Source organism: Erinaceus europaeus, chromosome X (genome assembly GCF_950295315.1).
Source record: "Erinaceus europaeus chromosome X, mEriEur2.1, whole genome shotgun sequence".
Classification (NCBI taxonomy): Eukaryota; Metazoa; Chordata; class Mammalia; order Eulipotyphla; family Erinaceidae; genus Erinaceus; species Erinaceus europaeus.
The window spans coordinates 90,503,457-90,526,931 of NC_080185.1; the positions used below are offsets into that span (position 1 = coordinate 90,503,457).

Here is a 23,475-nt window from a genome sequence, read left to right on the forward strand (position 1 = left end):
GATATCTAGTTGGAATATGCTGTTATACCAAGATGCTTAATGACAGAAGAGTGGTTAGACAAGTTGTGATGTGTATACACAGTGGGATACTACTTGGCTGTTAAAAATAATGACGTCAGGCAGGGCTAGATAGCATAACGGTTATGCAAAAAGACCCTCAAGCTTGAGGCTGCAAAGTCCCAGGTTCAATCCCACACACCACCATGAGCCAAAGATGAACAATGCTCTGGTAAAAACAATCAAATAAATACATAGTAAAATGAAATGAAATAAAATTTATTTAAAAAAAGAAGAATAAATGAAATGATGAAGTCTTCCTCCATGCGCTTTTGTTTTGCCTCCAGGTTTATTGCTGGAGCTTGGTGCTGTCACTATGAATCCACTGCTCCTGGAGGCCATCTTTTCCCCATTACTGTTGCTGTGGCTGCTGCTGCTGTTGTTGGATAGGATAAAGAGAAATTGAGAGAGGAAGGGAAGACACAGAGGGGGAGAGAAAGATAGACACCTGCAGACCTGCTTCATTGCCTATGAAGAGATCTCCCTGAAAGTGAGGAGCCTGGGGCTCGAACCTGGACCCTTGTGCCGGTCCTTGCTCTTCGCACTATGTGCACTTAACCCGATGCGCTATCACCCATCCCCAAACCTTTCATTTTGCTTTCATTTTGCTTCATTTTGCCACAGAAAGGAATCGTGTTAAATTAAATAGTAGGGTCAGGGTGAGTACCAGATGATCTCACTTATGGGTAGAACTCAAGAAATAAGAACAGAGAGGCTGGGTGGTGAGGCATCTGGTAGAGAGCACACCTTACAGTATGAAAGACCTAGGTTCGGAGGGCCGGGTGGTGGCGCACCTGGTTGAGCACACGTTACAATGCGCAAGGACCCAGGTTCGAGTCCCTGGTCCCCACCTGCAGCGGAAAGCTTCATAAGCAGTGAAGCTGTGCTGCAGGTGTTTCTCTGTCTCTCTTCCTCTCTATCCCCCTTCCTTCTTGATTTCTGGCTGTCTCTATCCAATAAACAAATAAATATAATCAAAAATTAAATAAAGAAAGACCTAGGTTCAAGCCCTTGGTCTCCACTGGCAGGGAGGAAGCTTCACAGCCATGAAGCAATGCTGCAGGTGTCTCTCTGTCTCTCTTTCTCTCTTTCCTCTCTCTCTCCCCTTGCCTCTCAATTTCTGTTTCTATCCAAAATCAGTAATAAATGAATTAAAATGTTTAAAAAAATAAGGAAAGGAAGTGAAAACACAGAGTGAAGCTAGTTGTGATTTATTGCAGAGTCATGAGCGTCAGCAGGACGTTGAGAGGGTGTTGGAGACCAGTGCATGACAGTGGAAGGAGACTTCAGTTGACAGAGGGTGTGGTATGCAGACGCCATCCTGGGGAGATAAGAAATTGTACACAGTCCCCACCTGCAGGGGGAAAGCTTTATGAGTGGTGAAGCACGGTTGAAGCTGTCTCTCTGTCTTCCTTCCTCTCTACCTCCCCTTCCTTCTCGATTTCTGACTATCTTTATCCAATAACAAGATCATTTAAAAATTAAGAAAAAGGTGGTCTGGGAGGTGGTGCACTGGTAAAGTTTTGGACTCTCAAGCATGAGGTCCCAAGTTTGATCCCTGGCAGCACATGTGCCAGAGTGATGTCTGTTGTCTGGTTCTTTCTCTCTCCTCCTTTCTTTCTCATAAATAAATGAAATCTTTAAAAATTAAGAAAAAGGGCAGAGGACCTAGTGGGGGTTGTATTGTTATGTGGAAAACTGAGAAATGTTATGCATGTACAAACTATTATATTTACTGTCAACTGTAAAACATGAATCCCCCAATAAAGGAAACAAGAAAAAGAAATAAAGAAAGAAAGAAATTGTACATATATGACAACAGCTGTCTTGGAAGTCATAGTTCTCCCAAGGAAACTTTTTTTAATTTATTCATTCTCTTTTGTTGCCCTTGTTGTTTTATTGTTGTAGTTATTGTTGTTGTTACTGATGTCGTTGTTGTTGGATAAGACAGAGAGAAATGGAGAGGGGAGCCCTGACGTTTTTGATGTGTCTTTCTGTTTGTTTTTCAGAGCACTGCTCAGCTCTGTCTTTTTTTAATATTTATTTATTTTCCATTTTGTTGCCCTTGTTGTTTAACATTGTTGTGGTTATTGATGTCATTGTTGTTGGATAGGACAGAGAGAAATAGAGAGAGGAGGGGAAGACAGAGAGGGGGAGAGAAAGACAGGAACCTGCAGACCTCCTTCACTGCTTGTGTAGCGACTCCCCTGCAGGGGCTCGAACCGGGATCCTTATGTCTGTCCTTGCGCTTTTGTGCCAAGTGCGCTTAACCCTCTGCACCACCGCCCGACTCCCCAGCTCTGTTTTATGGAAGTGCTGGGGATTGATCCTGGGATTTTTGGCGCCTCAAGCATGAGAGTCTATTTTGAGAACCATTAAGCAGTCTCCCCAGCCCTGTTTGATATGTCTTTAATGTCTATATTCTTGTTATACACTTTCAAGTCATGATAGAATTGCAAGTAAGAAAAAACAAAGAATTGCAAGTAAGAGGATCACTTACCAGAATGGCCACATTGGTTTCTCTTTGTCCCAGTTCTTCCAGTTCTGGGGGTGGGGTTGGGGTTGAGGTTGACTGGCTCTGGGTTTCATCTCATTTTGAAGTGTAAACACACACCTAGGGAGAGGTGAATTTCCCCTGTGGCCTCTTTTTATCTCATCACCATTTAATATCCAAGGCTCATCTCTCAGCCCACATTTCTTTGTTCAGAAGAGCTAAAGTATTCAGAAACAAGAAATTCTTTTCTGTGTCACCTCACAGTCTTTAGAAGTAAAGGAGAAATCATAGAGGCTGTGATGATATATAGATAACTGTATATTTAGGTACCTATCTCCTTTTAAAAATATTTTATTTTAATGAGAGAGACAGAGAGAAACCAGAGCACTGTTCGGCTCTGACTTATGGTGGTGCTGGGGATTGAACCTGAAATCTCAGAGCCTCAGGCAGAAAAGTCAGTTGCAGAAATGTTATGCTGTTTACCTGACCCTCTAAATCTCTATTTCTATCTGTCATCTGTCTGTCTATCTATCTAACTATCGAGAGATAATGGATAAACGCGAGAATTTCCCAAAAGGGGCAAAATGCTATTAACAACTGAGGCATCTGGATGAAGAATCTATAGGAGTTCCTTGTACTATTGAAGGTTTAATTTTTTTAAATGCATTTATTTATTTCTTAATATTTATTTATTTATTTCCTTTTTGTTGCCCTTGTTTTTATTGTTGTTGTAGTTACTGTTGTTGTTATTGATGTCGTCATTTTTGGATGGGACAAAGAGAAATAGAGAGGGGAGGGGAAGATAGAGAGGGGGAGAGAAAGACAGACACCTGCAGACCTGCTTCACTGCCTGTGAAGCGACTCCCCTGCAGGTGGGGAGCCAGGGGCTTGAACCAGGATCCTCACACAGGTCATTGCGCTTTGCACCATTTGCACTTAACCCGCTGCGCTACCATCCAACTCCTTTTAAATTTACCTTTTTTAAATATTTTTTTAAGAATGTATTTATTTATGAGAAAGATAGGAGGAGAGAGAGAAAGAACCAGACATCACTCTGGTACATGTGCTGCCGGGGATTGAATCGGGACCTCATGCTTGAGAATCCAACGCTTCATCCACTGCACCACCTCCCGGACCACCCTTTAAATTTATTTTAATGAAGGAGTAACACAGAGAGAAATATAAAAGAGAGACCAGAGCACTGCTCAACTCTGGCTCATGGTGGTTCTGGGGATTGGGCCTGGGACTTCAAAGCCTCAGCCACGCGAAAGCCTGTTTGCACAATCATCATACTGTCTCCTTAGCCCTGCCAGTTTTCTAAGTTTGAAGTAATTCCAAAATAAACATTAAAAAATGTAAACTAGAGGGGCCTGGGAGGCGGCACAGTAGCTAAAGCATTGGACTCTCAAATCTGAGGTCCTGAGTTTGAGCCCCAGCATTCCATGTTCCAGAATGACATTGTGGCTGGCTCTCTCTCTCTCTCTCTCTCTGTCTCTCTGTCTCTCTGTCTCTCTCTCTCTCATAAATAAACAGATACATAGATAAACAGATAAGTGAATAAATAAACGGTGGAATTGTAAACTACAGTACAATGAGACAGAATAATTCCCGTAACTGAAGAATGTTTTGAAACATACTTACTCTGGAAGCACACAGATAGGCCTGGTATATCAAGAGGTGTGGTTCTAGGGTTTGCTGCCCTCCCTTCCTGGAGTGATTCAGCAGAGCAGTTTGGGGAGGATGTCCACTGAGCCTGTACCCAGAGGGCAGAAGCCAGTTGTTGCAGTTGCTGTTGTGGGGAAGAGGACGTCCCTGGAGACTAATCGGAGTGCTAAAGAAGGAAGGGGGCTTAGCCAAATGACAGCTGGAGTGGAGGAGTTAAAGGACTATCTAGAGGAGATAAAGATAGTAACAGTTCTGGTTTCCTCTTACAAGCTTGTGGTGTCCATTAGTCAGGCAGACAATTTTCTTTGGGGGGGAGGGGATAGAGGTGGGTTACAGAGTTCCTGGTGTAACAGGATTCTCTGAATGTGTGTGGGGGAAATAACTAAATGATCCCTGCACTTTTGTTTTATTTAAATTTATTTATAAAAAGGAAACACTGACAAAACCATAGGATAAGAGGGGTACAACTCCACACAATTCCCACCACCAGGACTCCATATCCCATCCCCTCCCCTGATAGCTTAACCCTCTGGGAGTATGAACCCAAGGTCATTGTGGGATGCAGAAGGTGGAAGGTCCAGCACTTTTTTTTAGGAGAGAAAGAAGATAGGCAGATAGGAAGATAGGAGAGAGATACATCACAGCATGGAAGCTTCCCTCTATGGCAAAGCAGTGAACTGTCCAAGGGAGCTCAGTCCTTCCATTCAGATGGTGATTTCTTGAAAGAAAGTCATTAGGCAGTGTTTTTCTTCCTTGAAACCAAGATAATGACTACAGAACTTCATGGTGCAGATTTGTTGATGTATTTCTGGAAAAAAGACCCCTGCTTTCTGCACAGAAATATATTCTTCCTTCTTGTTGTTGAAAGAATAAAAAAGGCCAACTAGATGATGGCTAAGTGAGGATAAAGTAATTTCAAGTCCTTATAAATTTTGTTGACTTACTCTAAAGATTGACTTCAAGAGATTTTTTTTTAAATGAGCTCCAAATATCTTGAATCTTCTTTGTTAATTTTTTTTAGAAAGAGAAGAATATTTTTATTTTCTTTTTTTCTTTTTTTATTTAAGAAAGGATTAACGAACAAAACCATAAGGTAGGAGGGGTACAACTCCACACAATTCCCACCACCCAATCTCCTTAACCCACCCCCTCCCATGATAGCTTTCCCATTCTCTAGCCCTCTGGGAGCATGGACCCAGGGTCATTGAGGGTTGCAGAAGGTAGAAGGTCTGGCTTCTGTAATTGCTTCCCCGCTGAACATGGGCATTGACTGGTCGGTCCATACTCCCAGTCTGCCTCTCTCTTTCTCTAGTAGGGTGTGTCTCTGGGGAAGCTGAGCTCCAGGACACATTGGTGGGGTCTTCAATCCAGGGAAGCCTGGCCAGCATCCTGGTGGCATCTGGAACCTGGTGATTGAAAAGAGAGTTAACATACGAAGCCAAACAAATTGTTGAGCAATCATGGACCCAAAGCTTGGAACAGTGGAGAGGAAGTGTTAGGGAGGTACTCACTGCAAACTCTAGTGTACTTCTGCTTTCAGGTATATATTTTGCAGTAGTTTATAGATACGTGTGAACATATGCTCTCTCTCACAGAAACTGGCGTATATCTAGGTTTTGGGACTTCGTTATAAAGTGAACCACCTGAGATGAAATTAGAGTATACTATGAAAGGAAAGGTCTCACCCGAGTAATGAAGCTGAAGGGTTGTCATTCCACACGTGAAGTCTCTGGACACAGTCTGAGGTGAAGCATGTTGAGGTGGCAATCGTTGCGTCTTTGTTAAATTTTTACTTATTATTATTATTATTATTTTTAGCCAGAGCATTGCTCAGCTCTGGCTTCTGGTGGTGACAAGGATTGAATCTGTGACCTCGGAACTTCAGGCATGAAAAGTCTTTTTGCAGAACGACTATGTTATCTTCCCCCCCCACCTTCATCAATTTGATAAGCATATCGTCTTGAGAAGCATATGTTTATTTCTTGTCTGTTTTATTTTATTATTATTATTATTTTAAATTTATTTTTCCTTTTTGTTGTCCTTGTTGCTTAACATTGTTGTGGTTATTAATGTCGTTGTTATTGGATAGGACAGAGAGAAATGGAGAGAGGAAGGGAACACAGAGAGGAGGAGAGAAAGACAGGCACCTGCAGACCTGCTTCACCACCTGTGAAGGAACTCCCCTGCAGGTGGGGATCCGGGGCCTCAAACTGGGATCTTTCCGCCGGTCCTTGCGCTTTGTGCCATGTGCACCTAACCTGCTGAGCCACCGCCCAACTCCCATTAAAATTTTTTTTATTATTAATTTTATTTTTGAGAGAGATGCAGAGAGTGAGACACACACAGAGAGAGAAACACCAGAGCACTGCTCAGCTCTGGCTTATGGTGGTGCAGGGGATTGAATCTGGGACTTAGGAGCCTCAGGCATGAGAGTCTGTTTGCATAACCATTATGTTGTCTCCCCTGCCCCCCCAACTCCCATTTTATTATTTTTTTTATCAGAGTACTGGTTCAGCTCTGGCGTATGGCAGTGGGGGGGATTGAACCTGGGACCTTAGAGCTTCAGGTATAGAAGTCTGTTTGCATAACAATTATGCTTTCACCCCGCCCTCTTTTTTTAAGATTTTATTTATTCGTTGATGAGAAAGATAGGAGGAGAAAGAAAGAAGCAGACATCACTCTGGTACATGTACTGCCGGGGACTGAACTCAGGACCTCATGCTAATTTATCTGCTGCTCCACCTTCCAGACCACTCTTGTTTTTTTACTTCTATACTTTCTTTTTTTGAAACTGGAATAGTCAAGACAAAGGGACGGAGCTAGTTAAATCTGGGAAATAGAACAGGGCAAAATCAACCACAACCTCACGCTAGGAATAACTATTGCTTATGATTGTGAGGTAGGCCTCTCTAAGGTAGTCTTTAATTATTTGTGTTCTGTGTCTATATATCTTTCGAGCAGGTCTGGGAAGTGGCACAATGGATAAGACATTGAACTGAGAGTCCAGAGATTGATCCCTGTCATAGCATGTCCCAAAGTGATTCTCTAGTACCTCGTCTCTCTCTCTCTTTCTCTTTTCCCTTTCTCCTTGCTCTCATTAATACATAAATATTCATATAAATAAATATTTTTAAATTAAAATTTTAAAATAAATTATATATATATATATATATATATATATATATATATATATGAGAGAGAGAGAGAGATACAGAAAGAAAAATATAGAAATAAAGATCAGAGTACTGCTCAGGCCCGGCTTATGGTGGTGCTGGGGATTGAACATGAGACCTTTAGTGCCTCAGACATGAAAGTGTTTTTGTAGAACCATTACACTGTATCCGCTGCCCATAAATGTCTTTCAAATACATCTTTAAAATAAAATTGCACTGGGTTTTTAGTGTTGTCTAAGTCTCCAGTGCACAGCATTGTAATTTGACATCTGTATATGCTATACCATGATTATTGTCACAAAGTCCAACTTCCATCCATCCTTTTCCAATCAAATACATTTTCAAAGGAGAAGGGATTGCAGGAGCATAAACACTCGCATGGCAAGTCACAGAACAGGGGCTGTTTACCCAAGCTGCTAGTTATTCTTAGAAGCCATTTCTTCTGGCCTCCTTGATTAAAAAGAAGCACAGATGCCATCTGTTGTCAGCAGAACAGCTGGGACTGGAAACTAGTAGCCAGTTGGTGGAGCGTAGGAGGGTAGGAACCCTATTCCTGTCTCAGTGAGATCTGCAGTGTCTTGTGTCTGTCTGCCTGCCTTGTCGCTCAGGACAGAGAGTGCCCTCTGCTGGGCGATATGCACAATTTCATGCAGGGAATTTTCTGGAAAGAGGAGCTATGGAGAATGTTGTGGGGAAGAAAAAAAAATGCCCGACAGCCAAAGCAAGCAATAAAATTGACCAGGGGTACAGCTCAGTGGTAGAACACAGGCGACATGTGTTTGAGGCCCTGGTTTGGATCCCTGGAACTGCCAAAAAGAAAAAAGCAAAACCAAATAGTTGATTGAAAGTACAATTTGGAAATTGCTTGGAAAATACAATTCTTAGCATGCAGTTAGGAAACTCACCTTTCGTCTCTCCACTCCATTTTGTTGGCAACAGCTGATGTGGTAAATTTGTTTAGTATTGTTATTTTATTATTATTCTTTTTAGAGACAGACAGGGAGGGAGGGAGGGGGAGAGAGAGAGAGAGAGGCAAAGAGAGAGAGAGTTCAGTACCAAAGCTTCCTTCAATGCAGTGGGTGCTGGATCAAACCTGGGCTGTACACCTGGCGAAGCAGCGCACTATCCAAGTGAGTTATTTAACCAGCCCTATGTATCATTTTTATTTGTATATTTATTTTCTTTCTTATTTTAATAGAGGCAGCGATTGAGAAAGAAGAAGAAGAAGAGAGAGAGTGAGTCCTGGGGGCTGGGTGGTGGCGCAACTGGTTGAACGCACATGTTACAGGATCCTAGCTCAAGCCCTCAGATAAGGTAGAAGGAGCCACCCTACCCAACAAAAAAATAGCAAAAAGAAAAACCACTAAACCAAGTAACAATAGTATTAAGAGAGCTGTAGAATATCAAGAGGAGGGGGTCAGACAGTAGCGCAGCGGGTTAAGCACACATGGCACAAAGCGCAAGGACCGGAATAAGGATCCTGATTCTAGCCCACAGCTCCCCACCTGCAGGGAGGTCACTTCACAAGTAGTGAAGCAGGTCTGTAGGTTCTATCTTTCTTTGACCCTCTCTGTCTTCCCCTCCTCTCTCCATTTCTCTCTGTCCTATCCAAGAACAATGACATCAATTCTTCTTCTAGCGTTTGCCCTTCTTCCGTAGCCAGTCAACAGCGTCAGGTTGAGCCTGATGTGAAGTTTCGAGACCTCCTTTGAATCTGGAGAGGTGGCAGTCATTGACTATGTGGGTCATAGTCTGTCTGGAGCCGCAGGGGCAGTTCGGGTTGTCTCTGGCTCCCCAGCGATGGAGCATAGCGGCGCACCGGCCATGGCCTGTTCGATAGCGATTGAGGAGGGCCCGATCATAACGTGCTAGGTCAAAGCCGGGTTGACGCTCGCAGGGGTCTGTGATGAGGTGTTTGTTCTTTACCTCAGCTGACTGCCAACTCTGTTTCCAAGAGACTGGAACAGAGAAGTTCAGTGTAGGCGTAGGGGACCAGATTGGATGACGAGACGTCAAGCGTTAGACAGGGTGGGCGAAGATATCCGCGTATATTGGCAGGTCCGGTCGAGCGTAGACGTGGGAAATGAACTTAGATGATGCCGCATCCCGACGAATATCTGGCGGGGCGATGTTGCTAAGAACTGGCAGCCATGGAACCGGGGTGGAATGGATGGTTCCAGAAATTATCCTCATGGAGGAATATAATTTGGAATCGACCAAGTGGACATGGGGGCTACGGAACCATCCTGGGGCACAGTATTTTGCAGTGGAATAGCATAATGCCAGAGATGATGATCGTAGTGTGGAAGCGCTCGCGCCCCATGAGGAGCTGGCCAGTCTTGCAATGATGTGATTCCTCGCGCCCACCTTTGCTGCAGTTTTTATGAGATGTTCGTGAAATGACAGGGTGCGATCGAGAGTAACGCCAAGATAGACTGGCTGGGCTTCATGCCGGATTCTCGTATCGCCAAGCTGCACATTAAGCTCACGCGAGGCCGAGGCATGGTGTAGATGGAAAACAGATGATACCGTTTTTGCAGTGCTAGGGATTAGTCGCCATTTTTTACAGTAATCAGTTATCAGAGACATGTCTTTCGTGAGTGTTTCCTCGAGGATGTCGAACTTGGATGCCTGAGTTGCACAGCAGATGTCATCGGCGTAGATGAACTTCCTTGAAGAAGTTTCTGGGAGGTCATTGATGTAAATATTAAATAGCGTAGGAGCCAGAACAGAGCCCTGGGGGAGGCCACTTGAGACAAGTCTCCTTCTGCTAGACTTGTCACCCAGATGCACCCGGAATCTTCTGTTTTGGAGAAGAAACGATATAGTGTTGGCCACCCATGGAGGCAGGCATCTTGAGATCTTGACTAGGAGACCACGGTGCCAAACCGTGTCATAGGCTGCTGTGAGATCAACAAAGACAACACCCGTCTTTAAATTCTTCTGGAATCCATTTTCAATGTAAGTTGAGAGGGCCAGGGCTTGTTCGCAGGTAGATCTTCCTGGGCGAAAACCAGCTTGGGCGGGTGATGGGAATTTCTCTGTAAGAGGAGAAATTCGTGACAGAAGCAGCCTCTCAAGGAGTTTGTAACACACGGAGAGGAGAGAAATTGGTCTATAGCTGGCGGCCAGTGTTGGGTCTTTCTTTGGTTTCAAAACTGCTATTATCTTCGCACGACGCCAAATTTTAGGCATAGATTCGGATTCCAAGATGTGAGACAGGAATGTAGTGAGCCACTTCTTTGCCGCGGGGCCCAAGTTAAGAATGAGTTCTGGGGTGATGTTGTCATAGCCAGCAGCCATTCCCGGTTTAACCCTCTTCAAAGCGTCTTCCAGTTCAGACAGTGTAAAGGGAGATCAATAATAAATGACATCAATAATAAACTACAACAATGAAAACAACAAGGGCAACAAAAGGGGGGAAAGGAAAAGAAAATAAAAAGAATAAAAAGGAATAAAAATAATTACTAAGAGTTCTTTTTATCATTACTCTGGAAAGCAGCATTATATAATTTTAACACTCACGACTTAATTATCTTCAGAATCAGAATTTTGCATGTTTCAGATGTTATTTTTTTGCCACTAGGGTTTTCGCTGTGAATATAACGCTTTTCTCTCTCTTTCTGTAGGGAGACGACGTGGTGGCATACCAAGTTGAGCACCAGGCAGAACCACCGTGCTCTTTTTCAGTTTAACAAACAGTGAGATGTGGGGGAAGAAAATACCATAGCAGAGGCAATTAAACGAATCACTACAAAAAAGAGGTTTATGTTAAAATGTTACTTCTGAATAGGCAGTGGCCACAGCCCCTAGAAATTCTGACACATGCTATTTCAGCCTCAGAATCTCCAAGTTGGTGAGGCAGACGAGTTTTCACTGCCATCATTGTAGGTTTTGAGGAGGAGTGTCATTTGACATAATTAACAGCGCAAGTAAATTTTGCTGGCTGACTTTAAGCCATGGAATGTAAATCAGCTGACTTAAGTATGTGCTTACTTCACTCATTTGTTGGTGCAAAACACTGGGAAAAGATTGTTTAATATAACCATTCACAAAAATGAAGTCTAAGGGGTGGCAGGCGATGGTGCACCTGGTTAAGTGCACATAATACGAAGCACAAGGTCCTGCATAAGGATCCTAGTACGAGACCCCTGAAGGTGGGGAATGCTTTACAAGTGGTGAAGCAGGTCTGCAGGTGTTTATTTTTCTCTCTCCCCCTCTGTTCTCCTTCTCTCTCAATTTCTCTCTGTCCTATCCAATAAAAATGGCAAAAAATGGTCAATAGGAGCAGTGGATTTGTCGTGCAGTCACTGAGCCCCAGCAATAACCCTGGAAGCAAATATATATATAGTTTTTAAAAAATATTGTTTATTTATTTATTATTGTATAGAGACAAAGAGAAATTGAGAGGGAAAAGGGAAAAATACAGAGGGAGAGAGGCAGAGAGACACCTACAGCCCTGCTTCACAACTCGTGAAGCTTTCTCCCTGTAGGTAAGGACCAGGAGCTTGAACCTGGGTCCTTTTGCAGTGTAATGTGTGTGCTTAACCAGGTGCACCACTACCTGTCCCCTATGAAGTATAAATAGTTAAAGACATCCCTTCAATTAGAAAACCCTTGGAATAAAACAGAGGCAAAAGCTTGACTTCATCTTGGTCGCAATTTCCTGGTGAAGACAGCAAGAGCACACGTGACATAACCACAAGGAGAAAGATGGGAAAGAAGAAAATATTATAAAAAGAAGAAAATTGAAGAGTCATACTAACACTTACACCTGTTAGTTTCCCCCCAGAATATGAATGGAGAAAGGCTCACTGGTTGAATATTCATGGAATGTGATGTTGTAGGATTACTTTTGAGACTTCAGCCTAGTATTTCCTCAGAGCTCTGCCTAATCAATATCAGAGGCAGAAATGCTTCTCTTTGGGTAAAATAACATTTAAAAAAAATCGAGCTAGCAAAATAGCTCAGATAGTGTGTTGCTTTTCTCATGCACAAGCCAGTTTTGAGCCCAGCCTTCACTGCATTGAAGAGAGATTTGGTACTATAGTCTCTCTCCTTCTCTTCCTTTCTCTCTCTCTCTCTCTCTCTCTCTCTCTCTCCCCCACTCCCTCCCTCCCTCTTGCCTCCAGAGTTATTGGTGGAGCTTGGTGCCTACACTACGAATCCACTGCTCTGGGAGGCCATTTTTCCCATTTTGTTGCCCTTGTCGTTGTTATTGCTATTATTATTGTTATTGCTGTTGTTGTTGTTTGATAGGACAGAGAGAAATAGAGAGAGAAGGGGAAGACAGAGAGAGGGAGAGAAAAACAGACACCTGCAGACCTGCTTCACCATCTGTAAAGTGACCTCCCCCCTCAGGTGGGGAGCTGGGGGCTCAAACCCGGATCCTTACGCAGGTCCCTGCACTTCACTCCATGTGCGCTGACCCACTGCACTACCGCCTGGCCTGTCTCTCTCTTTCTCCCTCCTACTTACCTACATCTTTGTCTCTATCAGTCTCATCTTCATCTGTCTCTCTATATACATATATTATCTAATATATCACACACATATCTAATATTTAATATATTAAAACACATAAAAATAGAAACCCTTGAGTACTCACTATGTGCTGTTCTTAGTGATTTATATATCAACCCATCCATATTTTTAAATTTTGGTTTTTATTTGTTTATTACTTTTTTACATTTTTTGCCTCCAGGGTTATTGCTGGGGCTCGGTGCCTGCACTACGAATCCACTGCTCCTGGAGGCCATTTTTCCCATTTTGTTGACTTTGTTGTTGTTGTCATTGTTATTGTTGTCATTGCTGCTGTTGTTGGATAGGACAGAGAGAAATCGAGGAGGAGAAGACAGAGAGGGAGAGAAAGATAGACACTTGCAGACCTGCTTCACCGACTGTGAAGTGACTCCCCTGCAGGTGGGGAGCTGGGGGCTCAATCCGGGATCCTTACGCCGGTCCTTGTGCTTTGTGCCATGTGTGTTTATCCCGCTGTTCTACCACCCAACTCCCTGTTTATTACATTTTTTATAAAGACAGAGAAATTGAGAGGGAAGATAGAGAAGGAGAGAAGGGGGGCAGGCAGTGGCACACCTGGTTAAATTCACACATCACAGTTCGCAAGGACCTGGGTTCAAGACCCTGGTCCCCACCTGCAGAGGGAAAGCTTCGAAAGTGGTGACGCAGGGCTGCAGATGTCTCTCTGTCTCTTCCCACTCTATATCCCTCTCTCCTCTCAGTTTCTTTCTGTTTCTATCCAATAATAAATAAAAGTATTTTTAAAATAGAAAGGCAAAGGGAAAGACCTTTCAAAGCAACACTGCTTCATTGCTCCCGAAGCTTCCTCCCTGCAGGCAGGGACAGGGGCTTGAACCCAGATCCTTGTGTAGTGTAATGTGTATACTCAACCAGGTGTGCCACCACCTGGGCCCTCATCTACATTTTATAGATGAGGAGACCAAGGCATGAAGAAAAGAAGTGGGGCTGGGTGGTGGCATACCTGGTTGATCGTACATGTTGTAATGCACAAGGATCCAGGTTCAAGCCTCTGGTCCCCACCTGCAGGAGAAAAGTTTTGCAAGCGGTGAAGCAGTCCTGCAGGTGTCTCTCTTTCTCTCCTTCACTCTCACTTTTGGCTGTCTCTATCCAATAAATAAATAAAATAATAAAATATTTTTAACGGGTTAAGCGCATACGGCACAGGCACAAGGACTGGCTTAAGGATCCCGGTTCGAGCCCCCGGCTCCCCACCTGTAGGGGAGTCGCTTCACAAGAGGTGAAGCAGGTCTGCAGGTGTCTATCTTTCTCTCCCCCTCTCTGTCTTCCCCTCCTCTCTCCATTTCTCTCTGTCCTATCCAACAACAATGACAGCAATAACAACAATAATAATACCAACAATGATAAACAACAAGGGCAACAAAAATAGCCTCCAAGAGCAGTGGATTTTTTAAAGTTTTCTTTTAAATTTATTTACTTATTTCCCTTTTGTTGCCCTTGTTGTTTTTTATTGTTGTTGTAGTTATTATTGTTGTCATCGTTGTTGGATAGGACAGAGAGAAATGGAGAGAGGAGGGGAAGACAGAGAGGGGGAGAGAAAGATAGACACCTGCAGACCTGCTTCAGTGCCTGTGAAGCGACTCCTCTTCTGGTGGGGAGCCGGGGGCTCAAACCGGGATTCGTAAGCCAGTCCTTGTGCTTCGTGCCACATGCACTTAACACGCTGCGCTATCGCCCGACTCCCAGAGCGGTGGATTTATAGTGCAAGCACTGAGCCTCAGCGATAACCTAACTCTGGTGGCAAAAAGTAAATAAATAAATAAAAATAAACATTAAAAAATATTTTAAAAAAAGAAAAGGAAGGAAGTAATGTAACCAGGGTTGTAAATTCTAGCTTCAGCAGTGCATTTCTCTCTCTCTTCATAAATGAGTGTTTGCTCTTCTCTTCTGCCTCCAGAAGAATCCTTCCTTCTCCGCCTTGTTCCTACTGCCCTCTGGTGACTGCTTTGTGCCCACAATCTAAACCAGAAATGTGAGAGCTGTGCATTTTAAAAAGCTTTGCACTGTGTGATCATTGTTGACTGACATGCAATCACAAGAAATAAGCAGAGAAACCCTATGTGTCCATTATCCACTTTCTAAAACGGCTGTAAAGCACTATAGTCAGGGAACTGACAGTCTGTGAGATCTCTCCTAATGCTTTTTTAAAAAAATATTTCTTTATTTATGTATTCTCTTTTTGGTGCTCTTGTTGTTTGATTGTTGTAGTTATTATTGTTGTTGTTATTGGTGTCGTCGTTGTTGGATAAGACAGAGAGAAATGGAGAGAGGAGGGGAAGACAGAGTAGGAGAGAAAGATAGACACCTGCAGACCTGCTTCACCGCTTGTGAAGCGAATCCCCTGCAGGTGGGCAGCCGGGGGCTCGAACTGAGATGCCAGTCCTTGCGCTTTGTGCCACATGCACTTAACCTGCTGTGCTACCGCCCAATTCCCAATGCTTTCTTTAAAAATATGTTTAAAATTTTATTTATTTATTTATTAACGAGAAAAATAGGATGAGAAAGAGAAAAAGCTAGACATCACTTTGGTACGTGTGCTGCCAGGGATTGAACTCAGGACCTCTTGATTCAGAGTCCAATGCTTTATCCACTGCACTATCTCCCAGACCACAAGATTTTATTTTATTTATTAATGATAAAGATAGAGAGAGAGAGAAAGAACCAGACATCACTTTGGTACATGTGATGCCGGGAATTGAACTCAGGACCTCATGCTTGAGAGTCCAATGCTTTATGCACTGTGCTGTCTCCTGGACCACCTTTTTGTTTGTTTGTTTGGTTGTTTTTTTTGTTGTTTTTTTAAATATTTATTATTTATTTATTTATTTATTCCCTTTTATTGCCCTTGTTGTCTTATTGTTGTAGTTATTATTGTTGTTGTCGTTGTTGTTGGATAGGACAGAGAGAAATGGAGAAAGAAGGGGAAGACAGAGAGGAGGAGAGAAAGATAGACACCTGCAGACCTGCTTCACTGCCTGTGAAGCGACTCCCCTGCAGGTGGGGAGCCGGGGTTCTAACCGGGATCCTTATGCCGGTCCTTGTGCTTTGCGCCACCTGCGCTTAACCCGCTGCGCTACAGCCCGACTCCCCTGGACCACCTTTTTAAAAACTATTTATTCTTAATGAGAGAGACAGAGAAAGAGACCAGAGCACCACTTACCTCTGTCTTATGGTGATGCTGAGAAATTGAAACTGGAACCTCAGAGCCTCAGGCATGAAAGTCATTTTGCAGAACCATTATGTTATTTCCCCAAGCCAAACAAAGTTTTAAAAGATCTTTTAAAACAAAGGCGATATTTACATAAATTTTAAAGGAAGGATTAAAACAGAAACCGTATAAGATAATGTCAGCCTTATACCAACCAAAACCAATGGTCAAATCAATCCCACTCCAGCAGGTGATAGTGAATGGAGTCCCTGCCCCACCAGGCAGCAAACTAAATCCAGCAATGGCGGAAGGATCTAATCAGGTTTCTACACTGCCCACAACTCTGGCCTCAGCAGAGCACAACAAGCAGGTGAGCTTACAGCCAGCCCCACACAGAGGTCAGGGGCTGGTGCCAGACTGGCCTTCACTTGACTGCAGAGTCCGAAGATAAAAGAGGGAGAGGGATTTCTACACCCCCCCTCCTCCTGGCTTAAAAGGGGGGGGCAGGCGTAGCATAAGGATCCTCGTTCCAGCCCCTGGCTCCTCACCTGCAGGCGAGTCGCTCTGCAAGCAGTGAAGCAGATCTGCAGGTGTCTGTCTTTCTCTCCCCCTCTCTGTCTTCCCCTCCTTTCTCCATTTCTCTCTGTCCTATCCAACCACAACAATAATAATAACAACAATAAACAACAAGGGCAACAAAAGGGAAAAAATAGCCTCCAGGAGCAGTGGATTCGTACAGACACTGAGCCCCAGTGATAAGCCTGGAGACAAAAAAAAAATAACTTTATTTATTTGATAGGACAGAGATAAACTGAGAAAGAGGGAGAGAGAGAAAGACCTATAGCACTGCTTCATCACTTGTGAAGCTTTCCCCCTGCAATTAGGAACTTGGGACTTGAACCTGAGTCCTTGTAACATGTGTTCTTAACCAGATGCACCACCAACCAATTCCTATTTCTTTTCTTTTTATTTTATTTATTATTTATTCCCTTTTATTGCCCTTGTTTTATTGTTGTAGTTATTATTGTTGTCTTCGTTGTTGAATAGGACAGAGAGAAATGGAGAGAGGGGGAGAAGACAGAGAGGGGGAGAGAAAGACAGACACCTGCAGATCTGCTTCACTGCTTGCAGAGCGACTCGCCTGCAGGTGGGGAGCTGCGGGATTGAACCGGGATCCTTACACATGTCTTTGCACTTCGCGCCACCTGCACTTTACGGGTTGCTATACCACTGACTCCCGCTATTTCTTTTCTTCACCAGAGCACTACTCAACTCTGTTTTATGATGATAGGGGGGATTGAACCTGGGACTTTGAAGCCTCAGGCATGGAAGTCTTTTCATATAACCATTATGCTTTTTCCTTATCCTATTTTATCTTTTGAGAGAGAAAGACAGAGACAGAGACAGAGACACGAGAGAGAAAGAGACCACAGTACCAAAGTTTCCTTTAATGCAGTGGGAGCTGGGCTTGAATCTGGGCTGTGTACATGGCAAAGCAGCCCTCTATCCAGGTGAGCTATTTCACCAGCTGGCTTTCTGTTGTTAAGCTACCCATTTTCTGAGAGAATTTTCTTGGAGTTTCTCCACCACCCCTCCATTCTGTGCCAGTTCCTGTTGTAACTCCTTGCCCAGGATTTATGAGAAGCAATCAGGAAGCTCATTAGCTGATTGTTACTTAAGTTCTAAAGTCCGTAGGTAGGCTGCATTCTCTTCTTTCCACCTTTCAGAACCTTCCTGTGTTTTTTTTTTTCCCCCGGCTTCCAAGGTTATTGCTGGGGCTCTGTGCTGGGGCTCTGTGCTGGCACTAGGAATCCACTGCTCCTAGAGGCTATTTTTTCCCTTTTGTTGCCCTTGTTGTTTATCATTGTTGGTGTTACTGCTGTCGTCATTGTTGGATTGGACAGAGAGAGGACGGGAAGACAAAGAGGGGAAGAGAAAGACACCAGACCTGCTTCACCGCTTGTGAAGCGACCCCCCACCCCCGTAGGTGACCCTTATGTAGGTCTTTGCACTTGTCGCTTAACCCACTGTGCTACCCACCCAGCGTGCTTGTTTTGTAGTGTTTTAAAACAGGGGTTTGTAGTTTTAACAGGCAGGGCTTGGCGAGAGTGGGCCTATTCCAGCTTGACTATCACTGCAAGTCATGTGGTATCTATTTTGGTGCTCACATTGTCAGTTTGGGGCTGGGGAGATAGCATAATAGTTCTGCAAACAAACAAAAACCTTTCATTCCTGAAGCTCCAAGGTCCCAGGTTCAATCCCAGGCAGCTCCATAAGCCAGAGCTGTGCAGTGCTCTGTTTAAAAAAATGTCTATCTATATTTCTATGAAACTATAAATAAATATTTTTAAAAGGGCAACAAAAGGGAATAAATGAATAAATGTAAAAAAAAAAAAAGAAAGAAACTATCTGTTTGTCCCTGGGAGAGCCTCTGTTTTATTTTTTAATATTTTATTTATTTATTTATTCCTTTTGTTGCCCTTGTTTTATTGTTGTAGTTATTATTGATATTGTCATTGTTGGATAGGATAGAGAGAAATGGAGAGAGGAGGGGAAGACAGAGAGGGGGAGAGAAAGATAGACACCTGTAGACCTGCTTCACCGCTTGTGAAGCGAATCCCCTGCAGGTGGGGAGCCGTGGGCTCGAACCGGGATCCTTATCCTTATCCTTGCACTTTGCACCATGTAGGGAGAGCCTCTTTAAGCCACCTATGAATCATTCTGATGTGTACTCATCATCCTCTGAGCATTCACTTGCTTTCATGGCACAAGATGTTCCAAATGAATCATGATGCGGACTAGCAGACACGTTCCACATTTCCCGGGCCTCCACTATTCAACCTTTTTTTAAAGATGGAGTGAGAGACTGAGACCAAAGCATGGAAGTTTCCTTCTGTGTGGTGGAGGCCAAAACTGAATCCGAGTCACATACATGGCAAAAACAATGGCAAAGCAAAACAATATCCAAATGAACTATTTCACCGGCCCTGTAACACTTAGCTCCACCCCCCCCCATGGAAGGTGTGTGAAGGACAAGGTTAGTTGTACCTCTGCGCACTGCACATGTGTCTCTTGCACGACTAGGAGCCTCTCTCTGTCAGGGTCACCAGTAAGCCCAGCATTGGTCACTTAAGAGAGTGTGGGTTTTGAGAAATAGTCATGCTTTGCCATAGTGGTGCTGCACCGGTTTACATTCCTATTGACACTGAACAAGGCTCCCCCACCTTTTTTTTTTTTTTTTTTCATATCCTTATAACATTTGGAATTTGTTTTGTAATGAAAGTCTTTCAGACAGGTGTGAGGGAATACATCATTATGCTTTTTTTCATGAGTGATTTACACAATTACAAAATAATAAGGATATAATTCCACACCATTCCCACTACCAGAGTTCTGTCTCCATTCCCTCCATTGGAAACTTCAGTGGTTTTCCCAAGGTCACAGATATGAGTTGACTATTATTTATATTACTATCTATACTTTCCCATTGTTTTCTTTATATATATATATATATTATTTATTTACTTTCCCTTTTGTTGCCCTTGTTGTTTTTTTATTGTTGTTGTTATTGTTGTCATTGATAGGACAGAGAGAAATGGAGAGAGGAGGGGAAGACAGTGAGGGGGAGAGAAAGATAGACACCTGCAGACCTGCTTCACCGCTTGTGAAGCGACTCCCCTGCAGGTGGGGAGCTGCTGCGGGCTCCAACCAGGATCCTTACTCAGGTCCTTGCCCTTTGCGCCATGTTCGCTTAACCCCCATTGTTTTCTATAGCCCTTTCTTCTCTTCCTTTTTAAGTCACACCACACCTACACCTACTCTTACTTCCAAATGTCTTTCCTTCTTTCCTCTTCTCTCTCTGTGGGTCCTGATGGAATTGGGTTTCAGAGCCCCCTAGTCACCTTCCCCTAACATTTCTCCCCCTCTGGGTGTATGGACCAAAATTCTTTTGGGGGCTAGAAGGTAGGAGTTCTGGCTTTTGTAATTGCTTCTGTGCTGGACATGGACATAGGCAAGTTGATGCATACCCCAGCCTGTTTCTACCTGTAGTGAGGTGAGGCTCTGGGACACATTGGTGAGGTTGTCTGGCCCATGGAGTTCAGGAGGGAATCATAGTAGCATCTGCAACTTAGTGTCAGATAAAAGACTAGGCACCCTTCCAATGGAGGAGCCAATATATGGAACTTTGGTGCTGGGAATTGTACTCCTTTTATCCTACAGTCTGGTCGGTCATCACTAAATCACAAAATAAAACAAGAATGCAAAAAAAAAAAAGAAAAAAATACTATATAACAATATATAATACATATATATAATAGAATACTACTGAGTTATAAAAATATGAAATTAAAAAGAGAGAGTATGGACTTGGTGTTGATGATGAGTTTGCACTTTGCAAGTGGAGCCATAGTTGGAAGGTTCAGAAGGTTCCCGAAAGCTGTCAGGGCTGAACCAATGAACATCTTCGTCTGCTTTGGTGCAGACACTGTGCAGATGCTTTCGCATGAGCAAAGCGCCTGCTCTAGCTATTGGTGCCTTTCTTTTGCATCTATTCAGGAGATCGCCTGCCTTCAGACTTGTCACTGTGGGACGGGGTTGGGAGTGGGGGTGTTGCAGGGGATGCAGGGGTTCCATTTATAACAACTCAGACCTCCGCCTCCACCTCGGGCTCCCAGTTCTTCCCTTTGGCGTCTCCCCTTGCAGCGCCCCTCTGCCATACCTCACCTCCCAGCCTCTTTGGTCTCTTCTACCAGGCAGGCTGCTTCCATTCCATTCCCTCCCTTTTTGGTTCGTTCCTGTGCTCCCCTACTCCCCGCCTTTTGCAATCAGTGGGCGCCCCCCTCATTGGCCAAGCCTGTGCTACCGAGGCCATCTGCAACAAGCCTACGACGCAGCTGGCAAACTGGGAAGCGCTACCTTGGCACTGGTAACCTTGGCGATGGGGGCGGGGCTTGTGGTACAGGCTTGAAGCTGTTGGGCACCCTGGGAACCTGAGCTAGTCCTCATCTCAGCAGCAATAAACAGGAAAGTGTTGAGGGCTTGCCAAGGTTCAGTTCTAGTGTTTATGACCACATGAGGACCCAAGTAATCATCTGTATTTTCTTTTTCACCTTCACTGAGTTAAAGTAACCCCCCCCTCTCTCTCTCACACACACACACACACATTGTATCTTAATGAGACTGACCATTTGCAAACCCATAATACATCTTTTTTGTCCTTTTCTATTTTATTCCCATAATACATCTTAATGCAAATTTATGAAACCATCACCAAAAGCAAAATAGTCAACATCATCCCAAGCCTCAGAGTTCTTCTTTGTATTTTTTTTGTATATGTTTTATTTTTATTTTTTAACTTTTTTTTTTGCATTGTTTACCAGAGCACTGCTCAGCTCTGGCTTATGGTGGTATGGGGATTGAACCTGGGACTATGGAGCCTCAGGCATGACAATCTCTTTGCATAATCATTATGCTATCTACCCCGCCTTTTTTTTCTTCTCCTTGATACTGAAAACAGGTACCATATATCTTCCTAATTTATTTTATTTTCTGGTTTTTCCCTTTCTTTTTTTAGGAGTTAATGCATTTATTCCTGAAGCTTTTTAAAATTGTCTTTATTGGGGGATTAATGGTTTACAGTCAACAGTAGAACACAATAGTTTGTATATGAATAACATTGCTCAGTTTTCCACGTAACAATTCCACCCCCACTAGGTCCTCCTCCTTTGCCATTATGTTCCAGGATCTGAACCCTGCCCACCCCCACCCCCAGAGTCTTTTATTTTGTCACAACCAGAGTTTCACCACTTCTGTGACAAATTTTTTCAGAGGCAGGGCCAGGCTGTGGCACACCTGGTTAACACACATTACACTGCTCAAGGACCCAGGTTCAAGCCCTTGGTCCCCTGCAGGGGGAAAGCTTCACAAGTGGTGAAGTAGGGCTGCAGGTGTCTCTCTGTCTCTTTCCCTTTCTATCTCCCCCTCCCTTCTCAATTTCTCTCTGTCTCTGTCCAATAATAAATAAATAAATAAATAGAGTTTTTTCTTAAAAAAAGAACAAATTATGAAGAGAGAGAGAAAGTAAAAGAGATTACAGCAATATTGATGTTTCCTTCAATGCGGTGGGGGTTGGGGCTTGAACCTGAATCCAGATTATGGGGTTCACATATGGTAAAGCAGCTCATTATCCAAGTGAGCTATGTTGCCAATCCTTAATAAATTTTAAAATGTCTAGTGCCTTCTTGTTAACTATATATACGATCTTTTTTATATTTATTTTTAATTCCCTTTTGTTGCCCTCATTGTTTTACTGTTGTAGTTATTATTGTTGTTGATGTCGTCGTTGTTGGATAAGACAGAGAGAAATGGAGAGAGGAGGGGAAGACAGAGAGGGGGAGAGAAAGATAGACACCTGCAGACCTGCTTCACCACTTTTGAAGTGACTCCCCTGCAGGTGGAGAGCTGGGGGCTCAAACTGGGATCCTTACTTGGTCCTTGAGCTTTGTGCCACCTGCGCTTAACTCACTGTGCTACCACCCGATTCCCACATATGATATTTTTATACATGAGAGAGAGAGATTTGTGTGTGTGAGAGAGAATGAGAGTGAGAGAAGCCAGATCACCACTGCAGTACATTTGGTTCTGGGGCTGGACTCAGAAGCCTCAGACTTCCAAGATCAGTGCTGCACAACCAACTGAACTGTTTCCCCAGTCACTGTACAAATGCATGTTAATTGTTTATCTGTACTATGTTGGATAGATTTCTAGAACATTTTTTTTTGCCACCAGCGTTATTGTTGGGGCATGTTGCCTGTACTACAAATCTACTACTCCTGGTGGCTATTTCCCACCCTCCCCCCTTTTTTCTATTTTATTTGATAGAACAGAGAGAAATTGAGAGAGGAGGGTGAGATAGAAACTAGAGAGAGAGAGAGACATCTGCAGTCTGCTTCACCATTCGTGAAACTTCTTCCCCTGGGAGTGGGTACTCGAACCCAAGTCCTAGAGCATTGTAATGTTTGCACTCAACTGGGTGTGTCACCACCCGACCTCCTGCAGATGTCTCTTTCTCTCTTCCTCTCTATTTCCCTCCTTCCTCTCAATTTATGTTTGTCTCTATCCTACCCCACACCTCCTCACCTCCTAAAAGAGAGAAATGGCCATCTGGAGAAATGGATTCTTTATGCAGGTGCCAAGATACCGCGATAACACTGGTGGTAATAAACCGTTTTTTAAAGCTTACTGAAAAACCTGTTCTTACTTCCTCCCTGCCCCTACCGCCATCCACTTTCAATTTCTATGAGTCTGACTATTTTAGATAGTCAGATCTGTGAAACCACATATATATTAGTGTGTGTCGTTCAGTGTCTGGTTTATGT

General features: G+C 43.5%; 1 long non-coding RNA gene across 3 annotated transcripts; it reads right to left on the reverse strand.

Moving 5' to 3' along the window:
* Positions 1 to 279: 279 nt before the first annotated feature.
* Positions 280 to 4,349, reverse strand: LOC132535828 (uncharacterized). Of its 3 annotated transcripts, none has more exons than XR_009547557.1 (3): positions 4,193 to 4,349; positions 2,558 to 2,671; positions 280 to 430 (listed from the first exon to the last, which is right to left on the reverse strand). It is a non-coding gene; the product is annotated as an uncharacterized LOC132535828 (long non-coding RNA). The 3 variants fall into 3 exon arrangements; XR_009547558.1 differs by having other exon boundaries at positions 2,558 to 2,769; XR_009547559.1 differs by lacking the exon at positions 280 to 430 and adding an exon at positions 1,252 to 1,411.
* Positions 4,350 to 23,475: the final 19,126 nt, after the last annotated feature.